The sequence below is a fragment of the Dioscorea cayenensis genome, chromosome 6 (assembly GCF_009730915.1).
Source record: "Dioscorea cayenensis subsp. rotundata cultivar TDr96_F1 chromosome 6, TDr96_F1_v2_PseudoChromosome.rev07_lg8_w22 25.fasta, whole genome shotgun sequence".
Lineage (NCBI taxonomy): Eukaryota > Viridiplantae > Streptophyta > Magnoliopsida > Dioscoreales > Dioscoreaceae > Dioscorea > Dioscorea cayenensis.
In genome coordinates this window covers 13,698,347-13,721,349 of record NC_052476.1, presented here as the reverse complement: position 1 = coordinate 13,721,349, position 23,003 = coordinate 13,698,347, and the positions used below count along the sequence as shown (strand labels likewise).

General features: G+C 38.0%; 1 pseudogene; it reads right to left on the bottom strand.

The window, feature by feature from the left end:
* Positions 1-259: 259 nt before the first annotated feature.
* On the bottom strand, positions 260-13,200 carry LOC120263152 (annotated as a pseudogene).
* Positions 13,201-23,003: the final 9,803 nt, after the last annotated feature.

Sequence of the window (23,003 nt, the reverse complement as noted above, 5' to 3'; positions counted from 1 at the left end):
AGTAAAAATAACATAGCTCTTTTTTATTTTTTTATTTTTCTATGTGAATCAATCAATAAATGGTAGTAAGTTTTATTAAAAAACTACACTTTTTAAATGCCCAAACCAAACCCAACTATTTCTTGTAGTTGAGTCTATGCTTCCAATATTCAAAAGATCATCATTCAAAACACCTTCAAAAAAACACACATCTCAAACTATTAAAATCCCAGTTTCTGGAAAATCTGATAATCGCAAAAGAATTAGTATCTAAATTCATATTCCAAAATGTAGGCTTCAGGGGCAATGGAATTTCAAAATACTAAAGATCATTCATGAAGTATTGCTCGGATTGAGAGAGTTAATACACATATAAAGCTTGATGCTATCAACTGTCCTCCAAAGCTAATCTGCCGATACGTGGCGGTTATGGCAGTCTAGGGGGCAACCGCAAGTGGAGGTGCTCAATGTGAACCATATAATTGCAACAACTTGACTCAAAGTGTTGTATGGAAACTTGGATGATCCCACAAAACAAACTTCTTAAACTCAAAGTGTTGGGATTCATGACTTTATTTCGCAAATGCAGTTTAAAAAGTAACAAATCCTTTCTCTCTCAAGCTTTCAATAGTCTCCTTCAAACTTGTCTCTAGAGGGATGCAATCAATTCCCATACTACTTGTCTTTTCCTGGGAGACCTGGTATGTAGAGACGAATGGCTTATCATCTGCACACCTGCCAAGTATGATTTACAACCAGAACATAATGTTAGCTAATAAACAGTAATAATCAAAGAAAAAAAAATAACATAATTATTCACATCATCTCAATCTTTAGCATGCTTATATATATATATATATATATACAGTGAATATCATAGAATATTACTCACATGGTATATTATAGAATCAGAAAATTTAGAAGGTTGAATTACTTTCATAATGTTAATGGAGGAATTGAAGTGTGACATTATTAAAAATAGTATTAAATTAAAGACAGGCACTTACTTATATGGGAGTTCAAGGGATGAATACAGTTCATGAATCATTTTCATAATCTCTGAAAAGTGTGAGACTTTTTCAACTAAACAATATCTACCATTTGCTGAAGGAACCTCATATGGCAAAATGTGTGCCAAGGCAGCGTCTTGCACATTTACCCATCGAGAGGTCATATTTGGGAAAGTAGAATTTTCTGAAATAGATTAGCTATCATTTAATCTCACTGCCATACATCACAAGAAGCATGACAAAATTAGTGTCAAAATATAAAAAGCATTATATATTGATGCCCCTTCCCACTTCCACAGATCCACATACACAATTGATTCACAAAGGTGGAGAACCTTCCCCAAATATTTAAAATTAGGTGTGCAATAAATTTCAAACGTACAGAGGAAAACATTAAGATTTTCAAAATTTAGAATTCAAGCCAGATGTATTGTTGCCCTTAGCTTCCTACATATTTATCAAGAACTGTACTGCAACCGACTGTGGAGAGACATTAAAAGGATATCAAAATGCAAAATTACTTCCACAGTTCCACATAACAATGGAAAAATTTGCCTTCATAACTCAAATCATGAGCACCTCAAATCATGCAAACTTGGATTCAAAATGGCTAATTTGCTGAAACTATATCTATTTTTACTCATATATATTTTCATGTTTCTTTTCTCTCCACTTGAACCAGTCTGTTTACTCGTTTTTTGTGATTGTATTTAATAAGTTTGATTGTCATGCCACTGGAATTTGGTACATAAACAAAAACATATTTTGCATCTTCCTCCTCAAAATGAACTCCAAAATTGCCAATGCACCCATCAAAGGTGTTCACATAAGTCCACTGGTAAATCATCCGCATTATCTAATATAGCTTGACCGATATAAGAAAAGGTTTTTACCCATATTCCAGAGTTTCCTGCTTTATTTCAATTAACTTCTTCCCCCAACCTCACCTATATAAAATCATACAAGAAGATGATAACAATTTGCCAGTTTGGACCAAACGATGAACTCCACCTTTCATCGGAGTGGAAAAGAGTGAGCGCTCATAAGCCATCCCATATTTTCAAAGAAAACGCCTCATACCCATAATTGAATAGTATTCCTGAGTGACAGGTGGAGCTAAAACTAGTATTCCTTGATAAAAACTTAGGAACTAGTATCAATTTTCACTAAGAAACCAGTCCAAGAAAGCAAAATTATATACAGTCATAGAATTGGTAGACAACTTTAACTGCACCTTGTTCCCTAATACCAGTAATCAAATATCATGATAAGTCATGTACCAGATATTACGTTGAGAATTCCAGCAGTGCTTGTGTTTAGAGTTGGTTTGCAGAAGAGGACCAATGACCATTGCCAGATTGATTGTAAGCAACTCAATGCCATTCTCTTTCGAAAACTTCCACGCTAACTCCTCTGCAAGGGTCTTAGACAGAACATATCATGCCTGAGAGGAAACCAAGATGTTAGAAAATAGCCAAGCTTTATGAATATAAAACAGAGGCCTATCAGTACAATAGTAACAGGAACAATTATTATTGCTGGGAAATTAAGTCATTTTAGAGAATCAACTTTGCAAGCAATAATTCCAAGACAAGGAACATATCTATCCATCACTTATAAATCTTAAACATTAGATGCATGATGCAGCTAACATAAGGTTTGAAAATTATAATACAAGAAATTTTTAAAATTTTTGGATTCATTAGGAATTCTGAAGTACAATAAAATACAGAACTTTTTTGATCAAAGAAGGTCAAACAGGGTGACGAACTGTGATTATAGATCCGCATCTAAATACCATCACCATGAGGTCGAGATACCATAATTAGGACAAAATTCTATCAGAAAACTGGCAGTTTATTAAATTTTATTCAAAATCATTGCAAAACCAAATTTCTTTTTATTTAAGTTTGCATGTGCTTCCCAACCAACAAGGTAGGTATGCTATGACCAGAAAGTTACAAAAGGAAAAAATAACTAGTCTCTAACCACACAATGGCTATATGCAATAACCAGTAACCTTCAAGCCGCTTAAAGTGTTGCATAGTTAAAGGCTAACTTCTTTCTTAAGCAGCACAAATCACAACATAGACAAGCTTTTTGTGTTAGGCTCTAAAAAGATATTTTCCTGTTGCCAATTGTTTTCTTTCATGGCTCTAAAGAATTTTCTATTATTACAATGCGCATTGGGTAATTGAGAGTGCGAGTGCAAGATAACATGTATTCAAAACTATAAGATTTATACAAAATTTCCATTCTTGTGATTCATGATGCTCAAATAAATTTCCACATCCCACTTATTTAACTAATAATCTCATAAATTTTCATGACCGCCACCCCGTATGATTTGTGATAAGTAATAGATATGATTTGTGATAAGTGACATGATTTCAAACATATTCAATTATTTTGAAAGATCCCAAAAATCTGAGAGAACACCAAAAATCCTAATTTTCTAAATTGCTGAAAATTTTGAGAAATAAAGACACCTTCTTTTAACCCATTCTCCTTGGAATCTCAGAAAGAAATGAACTTCATTTAAACTAACCCAGCAAAAAAAAAATTAAAGCAGGCCTAACATCTTGACTGTAGGAGTCAATTGGAATTAATTTTCGTGCTTATTTACACCCCTAACAGCTATGAGGTAATTATTGATTTTAAGGATATTTACTTAAACCGTCTGGTAGACTAATTTTACTTGTAACATTTTTTATGATGCAACTAATGACTTGAAAACTTATATGTCGATGGCAATAAATCGAAAATTGAACACATCTAAGACTGGAAAAGAAATGAATTGTTTTCATCTCTCAGATAGTGCGAGTATTCCATATGAATGTAAATGAAAATTTCCTATAATTCTAGTTCTAGAAATCATTCATTTCTTGCGTGCCACTTTTGGGGATAAGTGGTAGGAAGAGCACAAAAGAGGAAAACAAATATATAGTTGTTAAACATGAGCTCCCATTGACATGTGAAAATACAAAGGCATACCTTATCACGCTGGCAAACCTCTTCACTTGAAAACCATGTCTCATCAACAATCACATCAAGAGTGCGGGGCCTATCATTGTATGAAACAGCAGCCATGGATGATGTCACAATAACATTTTTTATAGAAGAGATTTCAGCACTAGAGCCCTAGAACATTAAGGGTTCCTTTTACTGCTGGATCAAGTAGCTCAGTCTGCAATGGAGATTGGAACATACAGCTTGAACCGATTAAAATTGACAGGACTTATAATTTTCTCCAAGAAAGGAATTTTTGAAAGACTAGCATAAGTGAATGCAATGGTTAGTAGACAATGATGGCTTTTGCTGTTTGTTTAATAGCGGTTTTCATCAGCACTGAGAAAATAGCAACAAAATAACAATTGTACAATTGTATAGATAACCAAGAAGAAAAAAAAAACAGATAAACATAACTGGAACTATCGTGTAATGCAAATTGCTGCATTATGTCCTATGCACAGTCAGAGTAACCAAAGACATCTCAAGATTATAGGCCTAGTTTTCACATGACCATTTGGGAATGGTGCATGAAGGTTTGATCGCAGACTCATTTTTCATCTCCTGGACTAACCTCTTGTAGGCGCATGATGATTGATTATAGGAAAAAAAAATTATTATTCTCAGTAAAGAATCTGAAATCCATAGATTACAATGCAATTATTAACCATTATCCTAAAACTAACATCACCAAAATGTTAAAATACAGCCTACATAGATGGATACATGTAAGGATGTCAAAAATTGACCATGATGGTATCCAATTTCTCCAGCATAAGTGAAGTTGCAGAGCATGTGGGGATCCAAACTAGATGAATTCAATACATGTACAAACTTTTAAACTCAAGTCGAAAGGACAAGGTTGACAAAGATCATAGGCACATAAGATTTGTTAGCACCAAAAATGCTAAAATGCAGCCTACATAGATGGATACAAGGATGTCAAAAATTGACCATGATGGTATCCAATTTGTCCACCACAAGTGAAGTTGCAAAACATGTGGGGATCCAAACTAGATGAATTTAATACATGTACAAACTTTTCAACTCAAGTCGAAAGGACAAGGTTAACAAAGATCATAGGCACATAAGATTTGTTAGATGAATTTGATACATGTACAAACTTTTAAAGTCAAGTCGAAAGGACAAGGTTGACAAAGATCATAGGCACATAAGATTTGTTCTTAGCCATATCATAGAGGGCCTTAAGTATCCATCCACTAATTAAATACATTAACTAATCTCCTAAGGTTCCATGCAGACTTAAACAAAGGCCAAAATCACTCATAGCATTTGCTTTTCAAAATTCATCAACACACAAAATATAATAACTCATTTTCTAAATAGGCTTTATCCAAGCCTAAGTCACAATCTACTGCAAAGGTCCCTTGGCTTTTCCCTACATCCTTTCATATTCCATTGTCTTATATCCCAGTGGTCCATAGCATAAGCCCTTCTCAGCAAGGATAATGCAGAAGTGAACTCACTCCAAATATGTTTGTCGAGGAATACTCAAATCTCTCCTCTGAGTGTCTTTCTTTTGCCGATTTGCTTCTCCCCTCTTGCTATGGCAAGCGGGGGGCCAACCCCCTCCCCCTCCCAAAAAATCTTGGTCCCAAATAGCAGCTTCTTTGACTCAGACCATCGATAATTCTCCTCTTCACAACGAACAACTTCTCAACAAACTCAAAGCCGCTACTTCTAACTTCGTTAGGCTGGACAACGATGCAATCAATCGAGGCCGGATGAAATTTCAGGATGCTTTATATGGCAAGTTATTCGGAAAATCTCCCCCTTTCGAGCAGGTAAAGTCGACACTCTTACATATGTGGAAACATTTCGGTGAGATCCTCATCTCCGACCTTCCAAATGGATTTCTTCTGGTAAGGTGTCCCTCTGACAAGGCCATGCATCAACTCCTGCTGGACGGGCCTTGGTCCGTCAACGGGATGATTTTGCAGTTGTCTCCCTGGAAGCCTTTTTTCGAACCGAGCTTCGCTAAGCTTAACTCAGCGGCAATATGGGTTCAATTTCATAATTTGCCGGTTGAATGTTGGGATGGCGAAACCCTTGAGACAATTGCTTGTAATTTTGGAAACCTCATAAAGATCGACGAACTCACGTCCACTCTGGCTAGATCCAAGTTTGCCCGCGTTTGCATTGAAATCGACTTGTCCAAACCTCTTTGTCGGGGGTTTTGGATCGGCGACGATCTTCAGAAAGTATTTGTTGTAGTGATGTACGAGAGATTACCTACGTTCTGTTACAATTGTGGGCTTATTGGTCACGGTAGTAAGCCTTGTTCTCGGGTAGCTTCAGCTGAAACTGGAGAAACCTCTTTGCCCACTCGCACTGCGCGAGCGCCGGTGGAGAGGAATTCTCAGGTTTCGAACGAAGCCGACCAGATCATGGATGATTCCGACCCTATCTTTGTCCCTAACCCAGAAGAAAAACCAGAATCCGATTTCGGATCTTGGCTTCTGGTATCCCGCCGACGTGGCCGTACACGCGGTCGCGGAGGGGGCGCTTCACGCGCCTCTCACGTGACACATCGCACAGCAGACAGCGTGGGTGCCGAAGTTGTTGAGTCCCGAGAAACTGCAACCCTTAGCCTACGTGGCGGTTCGCGATTCACTGGACGTGGGCGGTCGTCCACTTCCATTTCCGTTCGCGATTCCCCACAAATTGATCCCGTTGAGACTTTCAACGTTCAAGATCCTGACACTAATCTGACCGTAGATCTCAGCCTCACGATCATCGAACCTCCAAAAGCTATTTCTCTTAACCCTAAGTCAATTTCCTCGCTTGATCCCCAAGCGACAGCTTTGGCAGACCCCTCAAATCAGATCTCTGCTCAACCCTCTGTTCTGGATCCCCCTCCGTCTATTCCACTCAATCAAATCGTCCCCTTTCGTGCTTCCCGAGAAACCCCCATGTCCTCTTTCCCTCCTAGACCCAGCACTAAGCATAGTTCTCCCCCTCCTATCTTGAGAACATCAGTTCCGATTGTCTCTACCATTGCAACCCACTTTAACGCTCCGCATGACTCCATAGTCTCCCTGGTTTCTGCTGCTCTTGATTCTAGCGAAATGGAAGAGGATAGCGCAGAAGAAGAAGGTTCCACTGATGAGGAGGACGATGACATGGCAGACGATGAAAATGAACCAGATGACTCTATGACCCTTATACAATATCAAGATGGGGTCAGAAGAGACGCTCTCATCCGAAAAAGTGTGCATGCCGATGAGGTCTCTCCAAAGAAAGGCAGAATAGAAACCGGGAGTTCCGGAGTTTGAGTCTCTGTTCTTCTTCTTTCCTTCTTTTAAGGGAGTCTCTTTCGATTCTAATACTTTTTATGATTATTATGAATCCAGCTAAAATCTTGTGTTGGAATTGCAGGGGTATTTCAGATCGGAATACTTCTTCTCGACTCACCAGACTCATTAAAAAGCTCAAACCAGTCCTGGTTTGCTTGGTTGAAACCCGAGCTAATTCGGCCCGCGTTGACCGATTTTGTAAGAAGATCCCTAAGCACTGGGAATGGGCTTCCATTCTCGCCGATGGGTTTTCGGGTGGTATTTTTATCCTCTGGAACCCTGCCATCGGCCGAGTTACTCCTATCTCTGTTTCCCGTCGCATTTTACATGTCGTTATTTCTCCCGATTTTTCAAAAAATTTTATTATTTCGGTGGTGTATAATTCTTCTCGTTGTCTTTCTCAAAGATCCCTTTGGTTTGAGCTTTCTAAACTCTCTGAACTTAAGCTTCCTTGGCTCATATTGGGAGATTTTAACTCTATTATCTCCAGATCTGAGCATAGTGGGGGCTCTTTCTCCTATTATAGACGTAAAACTAGTTTTTTCAATAATTTCATCGACAGTAATAATCTCTTAGATCTTAAATTTGTAGGCTCCCCTTACACCTGGTGTAACAACCAGATTGGTTCGGCTCGCAGATGGGCCAGACTTGACCGTTGTTTGGTCAATCTAGAGTGGAACGATATTTTTAAATCTTATACCCTCTCTCACCTTAATCGGTCCTTTTCTGATCATTCTCCTCTTTTTCTCACCGCTAATTTTTCCGCTATTTCCAAAACGATCTCCTTTAAGTTTGAAAATTTCTGGTTGGATTACTTCGGTTGTCATAATTGTATTCGTGAAGCTTGGAATTTTACTCCGCGGGGCAACCTTATGCATGCGTTTTCTCATCTTCTTTCTCGTACTAGATTTTACCTCAAACGTTGGAGCTATTCTGGGGTTAGCAATCTGGACACTGCTATTTCTAACACTGAAAGGGATATTGCTTCTCTCGAGCTTACTGATTTAGATTCCTATTCTCAAACTGTTCTTAAAGGCCTTTATGCTAAATTATCTGCTCTTCAGCGTCAAAACAATATTAAATGGGCCCAGCGTGCTCGTTTAAATTGGGTCTCTGATGGTGATAAAAATACTAGCTTCTTTCATGCTCTTCATCGAACTCGTTCTCATCATAATCATATTTCTCAAATTGAGGATGCTAATGGTAGTGTTGTCTGTGACTCTACTGGTGTCGAACAAGCTTTCATGAACTTCTATAAAAATCTCTGGAGCGTTCCAGCTGGCACCCTTTCCAGCAATCGGGACGAACTTCCCCCTGATATTCCTAGAATCTCTAACTCTGACGGTGCTTTTCTTATTCATAATGTGACTATCGAAGAAGTTCATCAATCTTTACTTGATCTTCCTTCAGGTAAGTCCCCTGGACCTGATGGGTTTAACGTGGATTTTTTTAAAGCTTTTTGGCCTGTTGTGGGTAGTTATTTATTTGGGGCTATCCAACATTTTTTCAAAACCTCTTTTATCCCTTCTTCCTGGGGCAAAACCTTTGTTGCTCTAATTCCTAAAAAAGATAACCCTAAGTCGGTCTCGGATTTCCGTCCTATTTCTCTTTGCAACGTTTGTTTTAAGATTCTCTCGAAGTTGCTTGCCAATAGATTGAAAAGAATTATTCCTAGCATCATTGGTCGTGAGCAGGCGGGGTTTGTTGCCTTTCGTTCCCCTTCTGATAACATTATCACAGCTCAAGAGGTTGCTCACTCGACTGAATCTGATACCCATAGCCCCCCTAGGATGATTATTAAACTTGATATCGAGAAGGCCTATGATACACTAAGTTGGAGTGCAATTCTTTCCATTCTTATTAAAATGAATTTTCCTCCTCTTTGGGTTTCTTGGATTGATTCTTGTCTGCATGCTTGCTCTTTTTCCATTCTGGTCAATGGTAAACCATCTCCCTGGTTTAGTTCTTCTAGAGGTGTCCGTCAAGGCGATCCCATCTCTTCTTACTTATTTATTATTGTATCCCAAACTCTTACAACCATGCTAAACTGTAGCCTTCAGAATAATCTTATTCCCGGTTTCAACAGCAACTCGACTCATAATTTTAATCATTTAATGTTTGCTGATGATTTGATTTTAGTTACTCTTGCCTCTAGGAGAGTCGCCAGAAACATCAACACTTGCCTAAATTATTACTGCAGCTTCTCTGGCCAAAAGCCTAATTTTAATAAATCCCAACTTTTTTTCCCCTCTTGGATGAACAAGCATATCCTCAACCGTATCTGCCACATTTTGAACTTAAAACAGGAGTCTTTCCCTTTTAAATATCTCGGGGTGCTTATTTCTCCCAAACGTTTAGCTCCTGTTACTTTTCAACCTATGGTTGATAAAGTGACTAGGTTGGCTCACAATTGGTCCAATTTTCACCTCACCCCTGCTGCCAAAGAAATTCTGATCAATTCTGTCATGCTTTCAATCCCAGTCTACACTTTAATTGTCTATCCCATTCCTGATTCAATCCTTTCTGATATTTCCAAAGTTGTTAGGAAATTCTTTTGGAATAGGAATGGAAATGGAAAGGGCATCCACAATGTGAGTTGGAGTATCTTAACAGAAGGTAAGTCTGAGGGGGGCTTAGGTATTAAGAACCTCAATCTTGCTAAACATTCTCTTATGTCTAAAAACATATTCAAATATTTAAACAAACATGATTGTATTTGGGTTGATATCTTACTGAACAAATATGGGGCTATTAATTTTTGGCAAGACTCTGTGCCGGTTAAATGTTCTTGGTTCTTTAGGGGTCTTTGTAAATCAACAGCTTTTATTAAACGTCATTGCAAAATTAACAAAGTTAACCCTTTGAGAACATCCTTGCTCTGGGACCCCTGGTTATATGATATTCCTGTTGCTTTAAAACCCACTTTCCTTAATATGGAAGTTGATTTTGATGCTATTTCTTTCTCTAATATTATTTTTAATGATCAATGGTCCGTTTTGGATATTAATCATATTTTTGGTAACAATGCTGGGCATTTACTGTGTTCTCCTTCTCCTGTTGCTATTGATTATAACTCTGAGAATCATTGGACCTGGTTTTCTGCTGAATCTCACACTAAAATATCTTCTGTTGTTTACCATACTTTGAACAAGCAATCTGTTTGTTCTGATGATTGGGATGGTTGGAACATTGTTTGGCATATTCCAGTTGGTCCTAGAATTAAACACTTTATTTGGTTATGCTTGAGAGGCAGGCTTTCTACTTCTGCTTTTCTTCACAGCATACATCTTGGTCCTGATAGCTCTTGTGTCTTTTGTGGTTTACAACGTGAGACTACTGATCACCTGTTTTGCCATTGTGATAGAATCCAAACAATTTGGGATCAGGTTAATAGTCTGTTTAATTTATCTATTACATTCTTTAATGGTTTTTCCTCAGGCAATTGGGTCTCTGATTACAGGCATTCTACACATACTTTAGCATTAATTGCTGCCTGTGCTTGGTTCATTTGGTTGTGCCGTTGCGATTACATCTTCAGGGACATTCGTCCCATTTTCCTTAACATTGTTCTCAAGGCTGCTGCTCATGTGGATGAGTTCTACTGGAGCAATTTTGTTCTCATGGGTAGAAAATTATTACTGTCTAACTTCTCCTCTGCTGATGACAACTTCTTGTTCACCCATGCAACAACAAATCACACTCTTAAGGTAAATTCGGTTGGCTTCTTCTTTTCCTCAGCTAACTACAAAATCTCTTTTGCTGGCAGCTCCTCTCGCCAACTCTCGGACAACATCTTCGCCCCGATCCTTGCCATTGAAGTTGCTCTCCAGATCGCTTTGGATCTTCATATCCCAGTGAAACATATTCTCTGCGACCATGCTGCAGTCATTCATCTTCTTCATTGCGTTGATCACGTCTCGTCTTGGAGAATTGAAGCACAAGTAAACAATTTGAAATTCCTTCTTGACATGTGCGGGCATCCCCATATTCATATCATCCCCTCATTTGACGATTATCCGGCAGCGAATCTTGCTTTGTATGGCGCACTTCATCAGCACCTTAATTTGTTTTTGTTTGGCAAAGACCTCCCTTTTTGGATTATGAAATCATTTCGAAAGTTTGGTTTTTTCTTTTAATTTGTTTCCAGTTTTCCTCAGTCTGTAGTCTTGTTCTTCTATATTTATTTTTCAATAAAATTAGCTTCTCCTTTTGGAGAGATTCTTCCCAAAAATATAATAATAGGTGTTTGTTAGGTTTCAAGGAAGGGAAGACAACACATTATGTGCAAAGGATTCCATTTGGACTTTTAACCTTCGCTTTCGTCAACATTTTATACAGTGATTAATGCATACTTTGAATTCAAATCACAGATTTCTAATTCTTACATATAACTCCTTGTTTTGTCCTTCACACATAAATTTAAGAAAAAAAAATCTTATTATTAGCATGCATCCTAATTTGCATGGAAGTGTACCCTAAATAGCCATGTTTGTTCAAGCAAAAATTAATGACAGAACACTAAAGTATCTAGCCTAATTTAATTTAAAATTCCTAAAACTCGATCTGCTAATGCTTGGTGCCATTCTCCAACTTATTACGAAGGCATTTCATCATTAGAAGACAAGCACTAATAGTTATAAGCAGCTATATATCACAATTTCAAAACCTTCCCTATGTAAGTTCAAGCAAAGTATGAACCTGTGGATCAACAACATTATGATAGAAAGGAGAAGCCGTATGGAAAACGCATTCGCCACCATCAACAACAGCATCAAATGAACCCTCCTCTAATAAGTTTGCTTTGAACAGCTGAAGCCGCTCACTAGCTCCATCCAATGCCCGCAAGTGTTCCGTCTTCTTGGGATCACCTAGATTTGTAAAACAAAGTCAAACAAAATAAATAAATAAAATAAAATAAAATATAATAAAAAAGAAGAAGGAAGAAGAAAAGAAAAACCGGAGTGAACAAACATATTAAAAGTAAACAGACCACTCATTATAAAACAATAAAACATATACAGATCCAAAACACCATAAATGATAAACCATCTTCTTAATTGATAATCCTAAATTGATTTACAGATATCAAGAAGCCAATTGAAAACTCTGGTACATGTCTAACTATAAATGTTTAAGGAAATATAAATCCTAAAATCTTCACCGCCATAAACATTACCACTAATGGAGCAACCTTGAATGACACAAAATAACCATTCCTGAAACCAAGACAGCAGATTGATAACACTCAAAAACATTCTACCTCTACATGGTTCAAAGAAGCCCTTGAAATCTTGAATATTACAAACACACCACTATTATCAATCAAACTTTGGGTTTCACTTCTGGTGACCCGGTTTCTGTGTTGTTCTCTTTCTTTTTCAATGAAGCGGTGGTTTATCCAATTTTTTCAATCAAGCAGCCTATCCAAATTTTCAGAACATGTGTAGTTATAAATAGTTTTAAAAAAAAATCTACCTATAAATGGTTCAAAGAAGCCCTTCAAATCTCGAACACCACAAATTCACCACCATCAATCCATCATCAATCAATCAGCCAATCCAAAACTTCAAAACATGCCTATATAAACTCAAAATAACCATGAAACCAGCTCCACTACCACAAATCAAGAACACATGAATCTTAAAAATACAGAGACGGAGGAGGTAGGGTTTGTTACCGATCACGAACGGTGGCCTTGACGGTGTAACCTTTCTCGAGGAGGAGCTTCACTAGCCATGACGCGATGTAGCCGGAGGCCCCACTAACGCACACCACCTTCCCACTCATTATATCCGGATAAGAGAAGCGAAACCTTGTAGGTTCTCGGAGAAGAAGCAGCAGCAGTTGACTGGGAGACACGTGTTCTGGCAGGCGAAATGGTCCTTGTGAAGTGCACATGCATCGAGATTCGGAATGCTGCTTATCTGGAGGCAAATGTGGGAATATATAAGCCGGACAAATAGAGGAGATGTCTGCCCCACCAAGAAGTCACTACACCTGTGTATTCCATGATGCTGGGCTTTCCGTCCAGTTATTTAATATATATATATATAGATATTGACACATTGAACTCGCTGTCAAGGCAGTACTTAGACGAGGTTCTTGGAAATTTTATTGGAAAGAGACACGTACGAACAAAGTTGATATTATAATTACAAAGAATCTTTCTTTATGTCCGACATCTCCCACTTTTTCTTTGTCTCTCTTATTCTATCTTATTTTATCTTCTCTCTTTGACAAAATTTTTTCCTATTTTTGCATGTCTTTTCTTACTATCTGCTTATTCTTCAGCCCACGTTGCAAAACACATACAAAGAGGTGAATGGGAAGGTGGTGTGTCGTGTGCTTGACGGGGCCTTGGGCTTCATCGCTTCATGGCTGGTAAAGCTTCTCCTTGATCGCGGTTACACTATCAAGGCCACCGTTCGTGACCTTGGTATCAAACCCTAGCTGCTCCTTGTCCATCTCTACTATGTTTGTTTCTAGTGTCATAGGTTCTTGATTGGTGCTGCATGTTTGGGGGCGATGGCGTGTTTGCATTGATGATTTTAGGGTTTGTTTTTTGAACAATGTATGGCTATACATGTCAATAAGTGAGGGTTAATCATGCTTCCATGGTGTTTTGAATCAGTGTTAGGTTGTTTTTTTAAAAAAATTATATAATGGGTTGATTTCGCCTCTGTTTCCATTTTGGCTTTATTTTGATCTTTGTTGAAGAACCTCTCAAACAGAGAGGCTTTTTATTGAAAAAGACAAAGAAAGAACAAAGGCCTACACAGATACAGATGAACTACAAACAGAAACGAAAAATACAAACAAAGCAACTTAGAATTTGAACCCATTACAGAAGAATGATTTCATGATCCAATAAGGTAGATCTTTTCTAGATAAGAAAAGGTTAAGATATTGGCGATGAAATCCAAAAGACGCTAGATTAGCAGCAGGGATACCCCATGACGATGGAATAATATGAATACGTGGGTATCAACTCATGTCCAAAAGAAACTTCAAGTTGCTGATTTGATCTTGATATCTCCAGGAAGAAGTGAAATCCGAGCACTGGATAAGATCGAGTGTTGCTTGGTGATCACAGAAGATATGCGTGACCGGGATCCGAAGCTCCAAAGCAGTTTGAAGAGCAACTTCAATAGCAAGGATGCCATCCGAAATGTTGTCCAGCAAACATTGAGACCCACAGCCTGCATAAGTAATTTCATAGTTAACATTGGCAAAGAAGAACCCGAAAGCACTTACCTGAAGATTGCGATTGGTGATTGCATGAGTGAATAGGAAACAACCGTCTCTGTTGAAAAATTGTTCAAAATAAGCTTCCTGCCAAGAATATCTTTGGTGTTGAAGGAGAACTCGCCAACATGAGCCACAGTTCTAGATACAATGGAATTGTAATTTGGACGAACTTTTTTAAATATAGCATTGCAATGGCAAAGGCAAATGTTCCAAGCACCAGCCGCAATGAAAGCCAAGGTACGCAATGAATGGCCAAACTCAGTGACCCAATTGCCAGAAGAAAAACCATTGTTGAAAGTTATAGCAATGTTCAGCAAAGAACTAATATGGTCCCAAATTTCCTGAATACGAACACACTGACCAAAATATGATCAATAGTCTCACGCTGAAGACCACAAAGAACGCAGGGAGAATCAGGGCCAATGTGTATACTATGAAGAAAAGCATAAGTGGAAAAGCGACCTCTTAAACAAAGCCAAAGAAAGTGCCTGACTCTAGGAGCCACAGGAATCAACCAAACTGTTTTCCACCCCTCCCAATGATCAGTGATACTATGTTGTTTGTTCAAAAAATGATAAACAATAGAGGAAATATTAGGGGTAGAGGAATTGGGTGACCAGACCAAATGATTGTTTGTAACATGATCAATAAAAATAAAATTCTTATCAGTAGTGTCAGAGTGGTTACCAAATAATGAGTGAATCCCCTGAGTATCCCATTGATCACCAATAATAAGATCAGAAAAGATGAATTTGATCAAAATCAATTTCCATGTTAATAAAGGTGGGCTTCCGAGCAATCGGAATGTCAAATAACCAAGGATCCCAGAGAAGAGAAGTATTGACTGGGTTAACAGAGTTAAGTTTAAAGTAATGCCTAAGGAAAGCAGCAAACTTACAAAGCCCACGGAAAAACCAGGAACACTTAGTTGGAACAGAATCATGCCAAAAGTTAATTTTCCCATATTTATTATTTAGGATCTCAACCCTACAGACAATCATGGGAGTTTAAATATTTGAAGATGTTTTTTGACATGAGGGAATGCTTGGCAAGAACAAGGTTTTTGATACCCAAGCCCCACTCAGATTTACCTTCCATTAGAATGTTCCAACTCACATTATGGATGCCCGTTCCATTTGCCATTCCTACTCCAAAAGAATTTCCGCACAACTTTGGAAATATCAGAAAGAATAAAATCAGGTATAGAATAGATAGTCAGAGTGTAAACTGGAACAGAAAGGAGAACGGAAATTAATTAAGATCTCTTTAGCAGCAGGGGTAAAATGATAGTTAATCCAGTTGGATACACATCGCTTGACTTTATCAACCATATGCTGAAAGTTTTGCGAAGCCATTTTTTTGGATAAATGAACACCCCTAGATACTTAAAGGGAAAATGAGCTTGTCTGAGATTTAAAATAGAACAGATTCTAGTTAAAACATGTTTATTAAACCAAAGAGGGAAAGAAAATTTGGGATTTAGAGAGATTAGGACGTTGACCGGTGATTCTAGAATAATAAGAAAAGCAAGTTTGAATATTTCTAGCAACCCCACGGGAGGCCTGAGTGATAATGATCAAATCATCAGCATACATTAAATGGTTGAAGTTGTGCTGCAAATTACTATTGAAACCAGGAATTAAATTATTGTGAAGGTTAAAGTTAAGCATAGAAGTAAGAGTTTGGGACACTAAAATGAATAAGTATGGCGAGATAGGGTTTCCCTGGCGAATGCCCCTGGAAGAAGAAAACCAAGCCGTAGGTCTACCATTAACTAATAAAGAAAAAGAGCAAGATTGAAGGCAGGAAGCAATCCAAGAGATCCAAAGGGCAGAAAAGTTCATTTTGGCAAGAATAGCAAGAATTGCACTCCAATTGAGGGTGTCGTATGCTTTTTCAGTATCCAATTTGATTATCATCCTAGGGGGGGCTATGAGTATCATTTTCAATCGAGTGAGCAACCTCTTGCAAAGTAATAATATTATCCATAGGGCAACGATTAGGCACAAACCCCACTTGTTCACAACCAATAAGTTTAGGAATAACAATTTTTAATCTGTTGGCAAGGAGCTTAGAAATAATTTTAAAATAGACATTGCACAAAGAAATGGGACGAAAATCAGAAACAAGCCTAGGTTTTTCAATCTTTGGGATGAGAGCAACATAAGTTCTACCCCAAGAAGAAGGCAAATAGGAGGTTTTAAAAAAATGTTGAATCGCTTCAAAGAGGTGATTACCAACCACGGGCCAAAAAATTTTATAAAATTCGACGTTGAAGCCATCGGGGCCAGGGGACTTACCTTTGGGAAGATCAAGAAGAGATCGATGACCTTCCTCCAAGGTAACATCACGGGTAAGCATAGCATTGTCCGACTCCGACAACAAAGGAAGATCAGGGAGAAGAGCAGCATTGATGTTTGACAAATTGTTAGAGGAGTCTCTCCAAAGATTAAGATAAAAATTCATGAAGGTCGAATCGATACCTGAGGAATCACTAAAAACATTACCATTATTATGAACAATCTGAGAAATAAAGTTAGAGTGAGAACGAGTGCGACAGAGAGCATGAAAAAAATGAGTATTCTTGTCACCATCTAACACCCACTGTAAGCGAGAACGTTGAGCCCACTTGATACTATTCTACCGCTGCAGAGCACCAAGTTTTGCATAAAGATTCACCAGAACAGATTGATGGTTGGGGTCAAAGTCAGAAAGTTCCAAAGATCCAATTTCAGCTTCAACTTTAGAGATGGCAACCTCCAGATTATTCACCCCCAATCGTGACCAGTGATTAAGTTTAGAGCGAGTACGAAACAGATAATGGGAAAAGGCATGCATGGGATTCCTATGAGGAGAAAAATCCCAAGCATCACGGACACAGTTATGACAACTAAGATAATCCACCCAAAAGTTATCAAACCGAAAAAGTTTCTTACTATAGGTAGGGAGTAAATTGATTGAATGACAGAGAGAGGGGGGGGGCATGATCCGAGAAAGAACGAGCAAGATGAGTAAGAGTATAGGATTTAAAAATACCGTTCCACTCAAGGTTAACCAGGCACCTATCAAGCCTGGCCCAGCGACAAGCAGGGCCATGTTGATTACTGCACCAGGTGTAAGTGGAACCGACGTATTTAGGATCCAAGAGGTTGTTACTGCAAATAAAATCATTGAAAAAATTCAATTTACGACTGTAATGAATGAAAGAGCCTCCCCGGTGCTCATCACTGGAGAGAATAGAATTAAAATCTCCCAGAATAAGCCACAGAAGACCTAAAGAAGAGAGTTTAGAAAGTTCGTGCCAAAGAAAACGTTGAGAGAAACAACGGGTAGAGTTGTAAACCACCGAAATGAGAAGATTTTTAGAAAACGAAGAGGAAACCACGATATGTAAAGCACGACGAGAAACAGCTATAGGGGTAACCTGACCAATGGACGAGTTCCAAAAGATAAAGATACCACCTGAATATCCATCAGCGAGAATAGAAGCCCATTCCCAACTCTTAGGAATTTTCTTACAAAAATGCTCAACCCGAGCAGAGTTGGCGCGGGTTTCAACGAGGCATACCAAGAGGGGTTTTAACTTACGGATGAGTCTGAACAGCCAAGAAGAAGTATCTCGGGCGGAGATATCCCCTGCAATTCCAACAAAGTATTTTAGCTTGATTCATGGGAAACATATAAAAGGGAAAGACGGATACTTCCAAACAGACAGAGGGTAAAGACTCAGATCAACTGGGGACAGAACCCTGAGGTTCCATCCTGCCCTTCTTTGGCGATATCTCGTTTGTGTTTGATCCTTTCCTGATGAGGGCATCCCGTCTAATCTTCGCCTGATACTGAACCAGCGTCATAGAATCATCAAGGCCATCGTCAACTTCATCTGACATTTCATCGTCATCTCCATCAGTTGAACCCTCATCGTCTTCACTGTCCTCTTCCATTTTCGCTGGATTCTAGTGCAGGTGAAACTTGAGCAACAAGAGAGTTATGCAAGTGTCCAGTAGAAGGGATATGGGGAGAGACTTCTGGGACAGATGTACAAAGGATAGGAGGGGGAGAGGTGGATCTGGGAAGGCTGTTCGTCTTTATAGCTTCTCGGGTTGTTACGAAAAGATGTGTTTTGATTAGAAGATATGGGCGGTGGATTGTCTCGAGAACTGTAAAGAGAAGTGTTTTGAAATGAAGAATCTGGCAAAACAGGAGCCTCGGGAATAGGCGTGTCAGAAGAATAATGGGAAGGATCAGAAGGGTTATTTTGAATGCCGTTGGAGGGGTTTCCCATGTTGAAATCAACGGCTAGATTAGTCACAGGAGATTGATCAAGAGGATTTGCAACGGCATCAGATCTTGAGGCAGTGTGGGATGTGTGCATAGTGGAAGGCCGCCCACTGCCAACGAAACGTGAACCGCCACGTAAGCGGTGCAAGGCAGTGCCTCGGGACTCAGTGTCTTCGGTATCCGGACCGGCTGCAGATCGCAAGGTCACGTGAGCGGCACGACCAGTGCCACCACCACGCCCCCGAGCACGGCCACGCCTGGCGAGACCAGAAAGCCACGGCCCGAACTCCGTTTCCGGGTTATCATCGGTGCCATGGACAAATATAGGATCAGCAGAGTCCATACATTGATCGTCGTCATGCGAGACCTGGGAGGTAATCTCTACCTGCTTTCAAACATCACGAGAGGGCAAAGAAAACCCACCAGCCCCAAATGAAGAAGATCGATTGCAAGACTTGCTGCCATGTCCAATGAGCCCACAGTTGTAACAAAATATCGGTAATCGCTCGTACATCACAACAACGAATACCTTATGAAAATCATCTCCAATCCAAAAACCTCGGCATAGAGCTTTAGATAGGTCTATTTCAATGCATACTCGAGCATATTTGGACCTAGCCAAAGTGGATGTAAATTCATCTATTTTAATGAGATTTCCAAAGTTGCTTTGGCAATAGTTTCAATAGTTTCACCGTCCCAGCATTCAATAGGCAAATTGTGAAACTGAACCCAGATAGCTGCAGAATTTAACTTAGCAAAGCTTGGTTCAAAGAGGGTTTCCATAGGGACAATTGAAGTATAATACCATTTATAGACCAGGGCCCATCAAGAAGAAGACGCTGCATCACTTGCTCAGAAGAGCATCGGATTAGTAAAAAACCATTTGGGAGATCAGAGACGAAAACCTCACCAATACTGCTCCACTTGTCTAACAACGACGTCTTGACTTGCTCAAAGGGAGGGGATTTACCGAACAATTTCCCATACAGAGCATATTGGAACTTCATACGACCTCTGTTGATTGCATCTTTATCTAGGTGGACAAAACTAGTAGTGGAAGCTTTGAGTTTGCTTAGAAGCTGGGCATTATGGAGAGGGGAGTTTTCTAAAGTTTGTGTCATAGAGGAGGCTATTTGAGGCCACGATTTGAGAGGGGGAGTGGGAGGAGGAGGTTGGCCCCCGCTTGCCATGGCAAGAGGGGGAACAATGAAGTAGAGAACTCAGACAGACAGATGATGGTCACTTGGTTTGGTGATCTTTGTTAGGTTATCTCAAGAAGATAGAACACTTGGGCCATTGGATGGTGCTAGTGAATGGCTTTCAGCTATTCAAAGCAAAATTATTAGAGGATGGTTCATTTGATGTTGCTTTTGATGGATGTGAATGTGTTTTCCTTACAGATTCCTCTTGCTTTTTACTACTGAAAATCCACAGGTTCACTCTCTGCCTTAGAAACTTGGAGTTCATGCTTTGCTTGAACTCATTGTGTGGAAAGCTGTGAAATTTGTTTCATAGCTTCTTCAACCTATTAGTTCTTGTTGTCTGTTGATTAAAGGTCTATTCAGTTTAATTACGGAATACTAATTAGCAGTAGTAGTAGATTAGACACTCTTGCTCCTTCTTGCCATGTAATTGTGAGTAATTATGCAACTCAATATACTATTTATGCAGATTAGGATGTATACTACTAAATAGGAATATATCTTTTTCATCTACAGGTAAGGGCACTTAAAGTAAGAACCTTAGTCCTATGATTTGATCTCAAGCTCAAATTGCACATACATCATTATATAAAATTTAGATTATATGAAGATTGAAAGTGAAATGCAATCCTTAGCAAACACTCTAGTATTCCCTTCCTTGGCACCTAACACAGACCTATTATTTGGAACAAATTCAATGCTCCAAAAAAGCTTGCTTTGGAGAGCCCTTACCAAGAACCATTGCCATATGATAATTTAGGATTGCATAGAACCTATGTAAGAGACTAGTCATTGTACATTGGAGATAAGCACAATCAATCTCCAACATCCTTTGGACAAGTTAATGCACTTTAGTCCATCTTATTAAATTAAATTTCCAATATTTTTCAATGAATTTAGCTAGTTAACTCCATTTCTATCTTTGATAATTAATGTTTATAAATTTTGGGATGTACAATATCAAAATCCATGTCTTTGAGATTCTTTCCTTGGGAACAATGTGGCATTGTAATGTTTCTTTTTAACAAAAGGTCTCTTTAATTGTGATTTTACAAGAAGCTAGTTAATTGATCTATTGAAAGGGAGGAAATGGTAAACCCATTATGTGTTTTGATGGCAGTAATACTTCCCCCTTTCTTGGATGTATTTCTTAGAAGGTAATCATTACCCTATGGGGGTCACCATTAACCCCCACAAAGTAATAAACCATTCCCCCCATATTGGGGGAATAAACCATTCTCCCTTCAAAATTACTATTATGCCCTTGTGAAACATAAAAAAGACATATATAAAAATAATAACTAAACTTGTGATTATATATAATTAAACATTAATTAATAATAATGAAATAAACATTTATGTTTCAATTATTTTATAAATAATAATTATTTAAAATAAATATTATTAAAAATTAAGTAAAACATTTTAAGTACGGAATGTAATTAAAAGCTATTTGAATTTAATTTCTAATTAAGCATTAATTAATAATAATAAATTAAATATTTATGTTTTAATTATTTTAGAAATAATAATTATTTGAATAAAATATTATTTAAAATTAATTAAAAATTTTAGAACATAATGAAATTAATTATTTAAAATTAATTTATAATCAACATTAATCAATAATAATAAAATAAATATTTATGTTTTCATTGTTTTATAAATAATAATTACTTATAAAAAATATCATTTCTTTATACAAGGGGTAAAAAGGTCATTTAAGCATAAGACCACTTTTTCTTTTCTCATTTCCAATGAATTACCTCTCCAACCAAACACTTTTTTTCATTATCATCCCCTACCCTATTCCTTTTCCCCCTCTTTCTCCCTCATTCCATTACGGTAATCTAAGCGCTACCTTAATGGTATACTTCCCTCTATCATTCTTGAAAATTGAATTGTGCGAAGAATATATGTAAAATCTTGAAATGTTAATTTTAACTGACAAATTTTAGCCCATTAAAGGTCCATCAATTTTTTCCCCAAAAACTGAAATTTGATTGACTATTTACCATTCCATTCCATTCAACAGGTATGTTTTGTCAAAATTTCCTTTTGCAGAAAAAATTATGTGGATGTTACTTTGAATAAATTCGAGTTGTCTGTTGCAATATTTAGTGCTGGCTGATTTAATTGATCCAGCTATAAAAGACTAGGGACCCTTAATGTTTTTTTAAATTCGGGTGCTAAAATCTCTTCCATCAAAAGGGTGGTTATGACATCATCCATGGCTCTTGTGACATTCAACGATAGACGGACTCATAATGTGATGGTTGATGAAACATGGTTTTCTAATGCAGATTTTTGTGAGCGTAATGAGGTATGCTAATTGATATGGACCCCATGGAAACAATTGATCATTAGATGTTGGAGGATCATTTTATTGAGGCTGCTATAAATGAACAAATGGCATAGGTATATGATCACACCGCCAAAATGTGCACAATGGGTTAAAAAGTTTTTTTTTTGTTGAAATTTATTGCATGTGAATCACATACCTACTCATACCAACATTTTTGAGAGATATGCAATTGCAATAGAGGAGCATGATAATCTTGCAGAACAAGCATCCTCATTGCTGTCATAGGTATTTTGATAAAAATTGGATTAACTAAATATTGGTCATCACATTCAACAATCAAATGCAAGCTATGTCTAAGTTTTGCAATTAAAGCATCAATTTTGTTTAGTTTTTTTTTTTTTAAAAAAAAATCTACCATTCACATATCTTCCCAAGTCATCTCCAGCCTAACACATGATAGCTGGAGGCTTACAACTAGTGGCAATCAGGCAACTGAACCACTAGCGCAGGTATTTACTGAAATTTTCATTAATGTGTAGTAGGTTTATGATGAAACACTTCTTTCTCTAAAAATTGTAGGTTAATCAAAGCTATGATCAAACCACCCCCACAATTGCAATTGGAGATGAAAGATCAAATATGCAAAAAATTC